This window comes from Littorina saxatilis, linkage group LG2 (genome assembly GCF_037325665.1).
Source record: "Littorina saxatilis isolate snail1 linkage group LG2, US_GU_Lsax_2.0, whole genome shotgun sequence".
Lineage (NCBI taxonomy): Eukaryota > Metazoa > Mollusca > Gastropoda > Littorinimorpha > Littorinidae > Littorina > Littorina saxatilis.
In genome coordinates this window covers 34,762,572-34,773,209 of record NC_090246.1, presented here as the reverse complement: position 1 = coordinate 34,773,209, position 10,638 = coordinate 34,762,572, and positions in this window count along the sequence as shown.

The following is a 10,638-nucleotide window of genomic DNA, read 5'->3' as shown; positions in this document are numbered from 1 at the left end:
GAATCGAAACGAGGGTCGTGGTGTATGTGTGTGTGTATGTGTGTGTGTATGTGTGTGTGTGCGTGCGTGTAGAGCGATTCAGACCAAACTACTGGACCGATCTTTATGAAATTTGACATGAGAGTTCCTGGGTATGAAATCCCCGAACGTTTTTTTCATTTTTTTGATAAATGTCTTTGATGACGTCATATCCGGCTTTTCGTGAAAGCTGAGGCGGCACTGTCACGCCCTCATTTTTCAACCAAATTGGTTCAAATTTTGGTCAAGTAATCTTCGACGAAGCCCGGGGTTCGGTATTGCATTTCAGCTTGGTGGCTTAAAAATTAATTAATGACTTTGGTCATTAAAAATCGGAAAATTGTAAAAAAAAATAAAAATTTATAAAACGATCCAAATTTACGTTTATCTTATTCTCCATCATTTGCTGATTCCAAAAACATATAAATATGTTATATTCGGATTAAAAACAAGCTCTGAAAATTAAATATATAAAAATTATTATCAAAATTAAATTGTCCAAATCAATTTAAAAACACTTTCATCTTATTCCTTGTCGGTTCCTGATTCCAAAAACATATAGATGTGATATGTTTGGATTAAAAACACGCTCAGAAAGTTAAAACAAAGAGAGGTACAGAAAAGCGTGCTATCCTTCTTAGCGCAACTACTACCCCGCTCTTCTTGTCAATTTCACTGCCTTTGCCGTGAGCGGTGGACTGACGATGCTACGAGTATACGGTCTTGCTGAAAAATGGCAGCTACTTGACTAAATATTGTATTTTCGCCTTACGCGACTTGTTATATTTAGTCAAGTTTTGACCAAATATTTTAACATCGAGGGGGAATCGAAACGAGGGTCGTGGTGTATGTGCGTGTGTCTGTGTGTCTGTGTGTCTGTGTGTGTGTGTGTGTGTAGAGCGATTCAGACTAAACTACTGGACCGATCTTTATGAAATTTGACATGAGAGTTCCTGGGTATGAAATCCCCGAACGTTTTTTTCATTTTTTTGATAAATGTCTTTGATGACGTCATATCCGGCTTTTCGTGAAAGTTGAGGCGGCACTGTCACGCCCTCATTTTTCAACCAAATTGGTTCAAATTTTGGTCAAGTAATCTTCGACGAAGCCCGGGGTTCGGTATTGCATTTCAGCTTGGTGGCTTAAAAATTAATTAATGACTTTGGTCATTAAAAATCGGAAAATTGTAAAAAAAAATAAAAATTTATAAAACGATCCAAATTTACGTACATCTTATTCTCCATCATTTGCTGATTCCAAAACCATATAAATATGTTATATTCGGATTAAAAACAAGCTCTGAAAATTAAACATATAAAAATTATTATCAAAATTAAATTGTTGAAATCAATTTAAAAACACTTTCATCTTATTCCTTGTCGGTTCCTGATTCAAAAAACATATAGATATGATATGTTTGGATTAAAAACACGCTCAGAAAGTTAAAACAAAGAGAGGTACAGAAAAGCGTGCTATCCTTCTTAGCGCAACTACTACCCCGCTCTTCTTGTCAATTTCACTGCCTTTGCCATGAGCGGTGGACTGACGATGCTACGAGTGAGTATACGGTCTTGCTGAAAAATGGCATTGCGTTCAGTTTCATTCTGTGAGTTCGACAGCTACTTGACTAAATATTGTATTTTCGCCTTACGCGACTTGTTATATTTAGTCAAGTTTTGACTAAATATTTTAACATCGAGGGGGAATCGAAACGAGGGTCGTGGTGTATGTGCGTGCGTGTGTGCGTGCGTGTGTGTGTGTGTGTGTGTGTGTGTAGAGCGATTCAGACTAAACTACTGGACCGATCTTTATGAAATTTGACATGAGAGTTTCTGGGTATGAAATCCCCGAACGTTTTTTTCATTTTTTTGATAAATGTCTTTGATGACGTCATATCCGGCTTTTCGTGAAAGTTGAGGCGGCACTGTCACGCCCTCATTTTTCAACCAAATTGGTTCAAATTTTGGTCAAGTAATCTTCGACGAAGCCCGGGGTTCGGTATTGCATTTCAGCTTGGTGGCTTAAAAATTAATTAATGACTTTGGTCATTAAAAATCTGAAAATTGTAAAAAAAAATAAAAATTTATAAAACGAACCAAATTTACGTTCATCTTATTCTCCATCATTTGCTGATTCCAAAAACATATAAAAATTGTTATATTCGGATTAAAAACAAGCTCTGAAAATTAAATATATAAAAACTATTATCAAAATTAAATTGTCCAAATCAATTTAAAAACACTTTCATCTTATTCCTTGTCGGTTCCTGATTCCAAAAACATATAGATATGATATGTTTGAATTAAAAACACGCTCAGAAAGTTAAAACAAAGAGAGGTACAGAAAAGCGTGCTATCCTTCTTAGCGCAACTACTACCCCGCTCTTCTTGTCAATTTCACTGCCTTTGCCATGAGCGGTGGACTGACGATGCTACGAGTATACGGTCTTGCTGAAAAATGGCATTGCGTTCAGTTTCATTCTGTGAGTTCGACAGCTACTTGACTAAATATTGTATTTTCGCCTTACGCGACTTGTTTTATCTTCTTCATCTTTTTCATTTTCATTACACCATTGGCGAGAAATGTGTGTCACTTCCTCTCAGTGGAAAGCTAGCAGCAACAAGAGTCGCGCCGCTACCAAGCCTTGCGCGTGTTTAGGTGTCATCAGCAACCTGCACTTCTAGCTGAATGACCAAGATCTGTAACCTGTCACAGCGGTGCCACGGGGACGGAGATGGGCATCGTCTCTGAGTCCGTCTAAAGTTGACCCGTAACCATCCTGGCCTGGCTTGGAACCCGTGACCCGAGGATCACAAGTCGACGTCGTCCTCCTCCTCCTCTCAGTCCTAATCATCATCATCATCATCATCATCATCATCATCATCATCATCATCATCATCATCATCATCATCATCAATAACAACAACCACAACCCATCCACCACAACCACCACCAATGCAGGGCAGCAGCTGTTCTTATACCCCCTCCCTATGTCCTGCCTTTACCCCCCCATCCTCCCCGCCCCCCCCCCCCCCCCCCCCCGCCAACCACACCTCCCCTCCCCAAACCAAACACAAACAAATATCGACCGCAGCTAAAACTGCAGTGACACCGTCTACATGGTCGGCGATGATTATGGTAATATCTATCATTAAAATAACAGCAGCTAGTCAGTCTGCTTCACTGGAGTAGACACAGAATACACTCTGGAGCGTCGCCTTTATGCACCCATCGCGACCCTCCAGTTGAAACCGCCAATGTGCTGACTATACAGAAAGAGAGAGAGAGAGAGAGAGAGAGAGAGAGAGAGAGGAGGAGGAGGAGAGAGAGAGAGAGAGAGAGAGAGAGAGAGAGAGAGAGAGAGAGATCAATACTTGTCTGCACAATATACCGTGTGTGTTTGTGCACGTGTGTGTGTGTGCCGCCGGTGTGTGAGTGTGTGTGTGTGTGTGTGTGTTTGTGCACGTGTGTGTGCCGCCGGTGAAGTGTGGGTGTGCTGTGTGTCAGTGTGTGTGTGTGTGTTCGTGCGTGTGTGTGTGAGCGAGAAGAGAGAGAGAGAGAGAGAGAGAGAGAGAGAGAGAGAGATCAATACACATCCGGGAAAACATGCATCACAAGGACATCTCTCGGTAAAGAGAGAGAGAGAGAGAGAGAGAGAGAGAGAGAGAGAGAAAAGGGAAGCCTGTCCTTGTGAAATGATTCCAACGCGAGGGAAAGGTCAGAGGAATGTCATTCTGGCACGATCTCCCACGAGAAATAAATGCTGAGCAAACATGATTTGCATCTCTCATACGAAGGGTTTCATTACGGGGTTCACTGTTATTGAGTCTCCTGTCTCAATGCAATTTGTGTGTGAGTGAATCAGTTTCCATCACAAATGTTGTCTGTTTTGGTGGTGTATCAGTTCTGGTAAAAGAAACGAGCATTCTGATTTTTTTTTAAAAAGAAGAAAGAATTTGGTCATCTGTGCATGATTTGCGAGAAGCAACACTGAACACAGCAGAAAAACAACACACACACACTGACGCACTGACAAACACAAACTGACACACAGACACCGTGACACACAGATACCGCGACTCACACACATTCACACACTCACACACACACACACCGACACAGACAGGTTGCGTCCACATGCCCCTGTTAGGTCGCATTGGAGTTTGGCCATATGCATTTGCAAGGAAATCAGGGGATCAAATATTAGCTGTACAAAAGCCAAACATGCAACCAACCAACAGATTTTAAGTATGACTGAACGAGAGCGACTCGGCGAGCAGCACTTCACAGAGCAATAGCGCAAGGGAGAGAACACCCAAACATAACTGCTGCATCTGGGTATATTTGATACGTAGTTAGGTCCCTCCCTAGCTTGCTGGAACACCGAATCTGTCTTACCTAAAAACGACCCTGTCTTATGAGTGTGGTAATCCAACACACAGCAGCATGACAGTTATTTTATTCTCCTAACAGACGATACACTAGCTCAGCACCGAGGTAGCGGACTGACAATAATTATTTTCATAAGAAGTGCCTGTAGGGTCTCTGAGAAGTAGGGCCTATTGTGTGTTTTTTTTCTTCCAGGCCGGAAAATAGTTTTTGCTCACTTTGAAGTAAGCCTGTGGTTGGTAGGGTAAGGGGGTGGGGTGGGGTGTTAATTGAACAGGGGGGGGGGGGGGTAAATTGAATAAGGCAAACGTTCTGATATCTTAATAGTTCGTGTAACTGTGCCGGTGTGTATCTGTGCGTCCGTGGGTTTGATGTATGTGTGTGCGTCCGGCGTGTGTTTGTGTATGTATGTATGTATGTGCGTACGTGCGTGTGTTTCTGTGTATGGCAGTGTACTTGTATGTGAAACATTCAGTGAGTGAGTGTTGTTTCTGTGTGTGTGTGTGTGTGTGTGTGTGTGTGTGTGCGTGTGTGTCAGTGTGTAGTGTGCGGGTGACATTGATTGAGCTAGTGACTTGTGTTTGTGTGTTGTTTGTGTGTATTTGTGTGTGACATTCAGTGAGGAAGTTAGTGAGTGTGTGTGTGACACCGTTCAGTGAGTAAGTGTGTGTGTATGTGTGTATGTGTGTGTGTGTCTGTGCGATGAAATCTTATGCCAGTTATACATAATGACGCAACTGCCAACTTGCTACAGCGATTACGAACGGTAAAGCGTTTTACCGAAATGACAGTCAGGACGAAACTCGTGGCTTATCTCAGTGATCCAGAGAAAACCCGTCCAGGCTTGGAAGGTCAAATCAGGCTTACATTGATTCATCCAACCTTACTTTAGTCTTACAGCGTTGCCGAGAGTGCCTGGAAGGAACACGCTGTTGTCATTTCAACAAACCTTTGCTGTGCCAAAAATCAAAATGTCACCGCGGATCGTCTTTCTCTTCTTCACCTTTTTCTTTCTGAAACTCTTCGTGTCTGAGGCTAGGACCGTTGCCATAGCTGCTTTCCCCACGCTTGTTGCGAACTGCGTGTGGAACGGGAAGGTGTATTCACTGGGACAGAGGTTCACATCCGATACTTGCACGGACTGCACGTGCGAAGAGGGAGGAAAACCTCTGTGCGCCGCTTCCGCCTGCCGCCCGCCTCCCTGTGTGGACTTTGTTCGTGATGCTGACCAGTGCTGCCACCAGTGTCCCAATGGTAAGAGACCGCAACTAGTTGTACAATTTACACCATTTTATATCATGGATTCTGTCTCAATTTCCTTGGGGTCCTAGCGCGACCTTGACATTTGACCAGGATCAACCACACTTATGTTTAGAGGTCATCAAATCCTGGAAGTCTGTGCATTTCCACAGATCTAGAATCTGTAATGAAGTTGATGCTTTTTACATTTAGTCAAGTTTTGACTAAATGTTTTAACATAGAGGGGGGAATCGAGACGAGGGTCGTGGTGTGTGTGTGTGTGTGTGTGTGTGTGTGTGTGTGTGTGTGTGTGTTTGTGTGTGTGTGTAGAGCGATTCAGACCAAACTACTGGACCGATCTGTATGAAATTTTTCATGAGAGTTCCTGGGTATGATATCACGAGATATTTATTTCATTTTATCGATAAATACCTTTGATGACGTCATATCCGGCATTTTGTAAAAGTTGAGGCGGCACTGTCACAGCCTCATTTTTCAATCAAATTGATTGAAATTTTGGCCAAGCAATCTTCGACGAAGACCGGACTTCGGTATTGCATTTCAGCTTGGTGGCTTAAAATTTAATTAATGACTTTGGTCATTAAAAATCTGAAAATTGTAAAAAAAATTTTTTTTTTATAAAACGATCCAAATTTACGTTCATCTTATTCTTCATCATTTTCTGATTCAAAAAACATATAAATATGTTATATTTGGATTAAAAACAAGCTCTGAAAATTAAAAATATAAAAATTATGATCAAAATAAAAATTTTGAAATCAATTTAAAAACACTTTCATCTTATTCCTTGTCGGTTCCTGATTCCAAAAACATATAGATATGATATGATTGGATTAAAAACACGCTCAGAAAGTTAAAACGAAGAGAGGTACAGAAAAGCGTGCTATCCTTCTCAGCGCAACTACTACCCAGCTCTTCTTGTCAATTTCACTGCCTTTGCCATGAGCGGTGGACTTACGATGCTACGAGTATACGGTCTTGCTGAAAAATTGCATTGTGTTCAGTTTCATTCTGTGAGTTCGACAGCTTGACTAAATGTTGTATTTTCGCCTTACGCGACTTGTTTACATTTAGTCAACTTCACAAAATGTTTTAACATAGAGGGGGAATCGAGACGAGGGTCGTGGTGTATGTGTGTGTGTGTGTGTGTGTGTGTGTGTGTGTGTGTGTCTGTCTGTGCGTGTGTGTGTGTAGAGCGATTCAGACCAAACTACTGGACTGATCTTTATGAAATTTTACGTGAGAGTTCCTGGGAATGATATCCCCGGATGTTTTTTTCATTTTTTTGATAAATGTCTTTCATGGCGTCATATCCGGCATTTTGTAAAAGTTGAGGCGGCACTGTCACACCCTCATTTTTCAATCAAATTGATTGAAATTTTGGCCAAGCAATCTTCGACGAAGGCCGGACTTCGGTATTCACACTGTAGACTCCTTCGCAGCGGTGTGTTGCGTGCCGCACGGGTATTTGCACCCCGCACGCTGGAGCGGTAAGTTGAGTGGGGTTTGTGTCTTGATAAAACAGCTTCTTGTATAAACATTTCGTAACTTTGCACATTAAGATATGTCTTGTTAGATCTGTTAGTGTTTCTTCTACACGCCGATGTACTTTTTGGGTGCATATTTTGTATATTATAGCCGTGATTCTGTAAAATATCACGCCTGTAACTGCACAGAAGCAAATTTCGTAGCATTCGCAACAAATTACTGGTGTAAACTTTAATGTGAAGAACTGCCATCAGTTCCACAAAAACCTGAACCTTTCTGCAGTACTGAGGCCGAGTTTCAAGCTTCTAGGACCTTGCAGACAGCGAAAAGCATTCGGAGAATGAGAATTATCCTACAACTTCTGTGTTTGCCCCCCGAAGCTGCCGTGTTTCTCCCCCGCAGCTGCCGTCCCTGCACACTCATGTTTATGCTCAGTTTGGAAGGCCTCTTCGGCTGCTCATCGCCATACAAACTCTCCAGGTGTTCCATGATGCCCCCCCAAAGGTCTTCTGAGTACTGAATTCTGAAAATAGTGGTGCTCTCATGGGTGTAAGATAGAAAGAGCAAGGTTGAACACCGGAGAACAGTCATTTCACTCAAAAGTTGCACTACATAGTAGGGCGGGATTTGGTAGTGAACTTGGGGCACATAGGTCTTTTGTGTAAAAGGACATTTGAACTCCAGACCTAGACTTGCTCTCTCATGCGCCTTTGTCCGCCCAGATCCATCAGGACTGACTATAAGGAAGTTTTTCTCATTCTTCTTTATCACCAGGCTTCCTTCCTCGATATACTTTAGGTTGGGGTAGAAGGCGGGAAAAACTTTACCCACCAGTGTTGCAATAGCATTTTGTTCGTTTTGTTCGCCGTGTTCGAGTTGTCTCTTCAGCAGATCAGAAAACTCCGGTGGCTCTTTCCCCAAGAACTTTTGTTCATAATAAGTGACCTGGTCCTTGAACGAGTTGAGTCCCATTGATCTGTGAGCGCTACTTCCGGTTACCTTCCCTGAAGACCTGAGATCTTGCCATTCAGGTGTTCTTTGTCGCAGAATGCATCTGGTGATATCCGGGTTTTCTGTAGTCTCAGTTTCTTGCTTTGAGGACGAAATGCAGACGTAATTATTCTGGTCTTGCATGTGAAGGGTTCCATTGCCCAGGCAGTACAAGTGATCTGTACCTTGTAGCTTGGCAGCAAGGTGACACAGCTGATCTGTGTTCTTAAGGCTCGTCTGTATTGTTGCTGCAATCTCGAAGAGAGATGATTGGAGGCTACTGATAACGAATACGTACTTCGACGTGCGCCAATCAGGCTGACCCAAGGCCTTGATTTTCTTTACCCCCTCTGTCTTGAGGCAGGCCATCTGTCTGAGTTCTTTGATGCGAACACTGATTAGGTGGACCGCATTCTGAATGTCTGTGTGGGTGAGAGTGCCCAGCTCTGCCTTTTGCGCCATGTCTTTTCAGAATCTGTAGTTCTTGCATCTTTCTTTCATTTAGCTGAGCAAACGTAGGGGCGTTTTCGCAGCCAAATAGATCCACATCTCCTTTCTTGTGAGTCAAGGAGCCATTAATTTTCTTCGAATCAAAGCTCACTTTTACTTGCTTTGAATGCTTCGCCACAGTTTTCAGACAATCATCGATGATGCCAGGCTTGATCTCTGTCTTGATGACTGCAGACGTTTCCAGGAACTTTGAAGCTGGGACAGTGAAGTTAATTTTCGCATCAACAGGCTCCAGCCTGTTATCCACGGACGACCCGGACCCATCAAGTAGATTGCCCTCATGTTTTGGACCGCCCATGAATCTCAGAAATTTCCCGTGGAACAGTTTGTAGCCGGTACGCCAGAAAAGTTTGGTGTCATTACCATATCTCATTGCCCTAACTGTGCGACACGAAAAAAACCTAACTACATCCAAATGCGATATTATCTAGAGGAAAGTCGCCTGAAGCGACCAGTTCGTGGAAAAGAATATATGTATCCAACTGTCCACTTCTTTTTAGTTGGGTAATTACGTCTGGCAACAGTTTCTGAACCTGTTGTTGTGCATTTGCTTCTGTAGGATCTTCCTCAATTGAAGAATCGTCATTTGAAATGAGAACAATATTGTGCGAATCCTTTGCAACTATTCTTTGTCCGCCTTTCAGAACATCTGCCGGAATGACTTTATAATCGTGCCCTGCATACGATTGTTTCCCAGTGTTACTGTTGACGGTCAAAATTCTAATTTTGAGCTGCTTATCGGGGTGTTCATTGACGTTATGGGCGATAATTTCATGGAAGATGGCAAAAGTTGTTCCACACTGGTAGCATTTATAATCCATATGTGCTGAAACACACAAATATTATAAAATGTGTTTATAAAAACAATACCTGAGTAAACACATAAACATGAGTGTGCAGGGTCGGTGGTCAAACACAAACGGTGGGCAAACACGGCAGCTGCGGGGGAGAAACACGTACGGCAGCTTCGGGGGGCAAACACAGAAGTTGTAGGATAATTCTCATTCTCCGAATGCTTTTCGCTGTCTGCAAGGTCCTAGAAGCTTGAAACTCGGCCTCAGTATTGCAGAAAGGTTCAGGTTTTTGTGGAACTGATGGCAGTTCTTCACATTAAAGTTTACACCAGTAATTTGTTGCGAATGCTACGAAATTTGCTTCTGTGCAGTTACAGGCGTGATATTTTACAGAATCACGGCTATAATATACAAAATATGCACCCAAAAAGTACATCGGCGTGTAGAAGAAACACTAACAGATCTAACAAGACATATCTTAATGTGCAAAGTTACGAAATGTTTATACAAGAAGCTGTTTTATCGAGACACAAACCCCACTCAACTTACCGCTCCAGCGTGCGGGGTGCAAATACCCGTGCGGCACGCAACACACCGCTGCGAAGGAGTCTACAGTGTGGTATTGCATTTCATTTTTTATAAAACGATCCAAATTTACGTTCATCTTATTCTTCATCATTTTCTGATTCCAAAAACATATAAATATGTTATATTTGGATTAAAAACAAGCTCTGAAAATTAAAAATATAAAAATTATGATCCAAATTAAATTTTTGAAATCAATTTAAAAACACTTTCATCTTATTCCTTGTCGGTTCCTGATTCCAAAAACATATAGATATGATATGTTTGGATTAAAAACACGCTCAGAAAGTTAAAACGAAGATAGGTACAGAAAAGCGTGCTATCCTTCTCAGCGCAACTACTACCCCGCTCTTCTTGTCAATTTCACTGCCTTTGCCACAAGCGGTGGACTGACGATGCTACGAGTATACGGTCTTGCTGAAAAATTGCAGTGCGTTCAGTTTCATTCTGTGAGTTCGACAGCTTGACTAAATGTTTTATTTTCGCCTTACGTGACTTGTTTCATCTTGACAACGCACAGATTTTGTACATTCTTTGACAACAGTAGGGGAAGGTTGCCTAATATGGACCACATTCTGTTCTCACAAACGAACGGTGCAAGAGC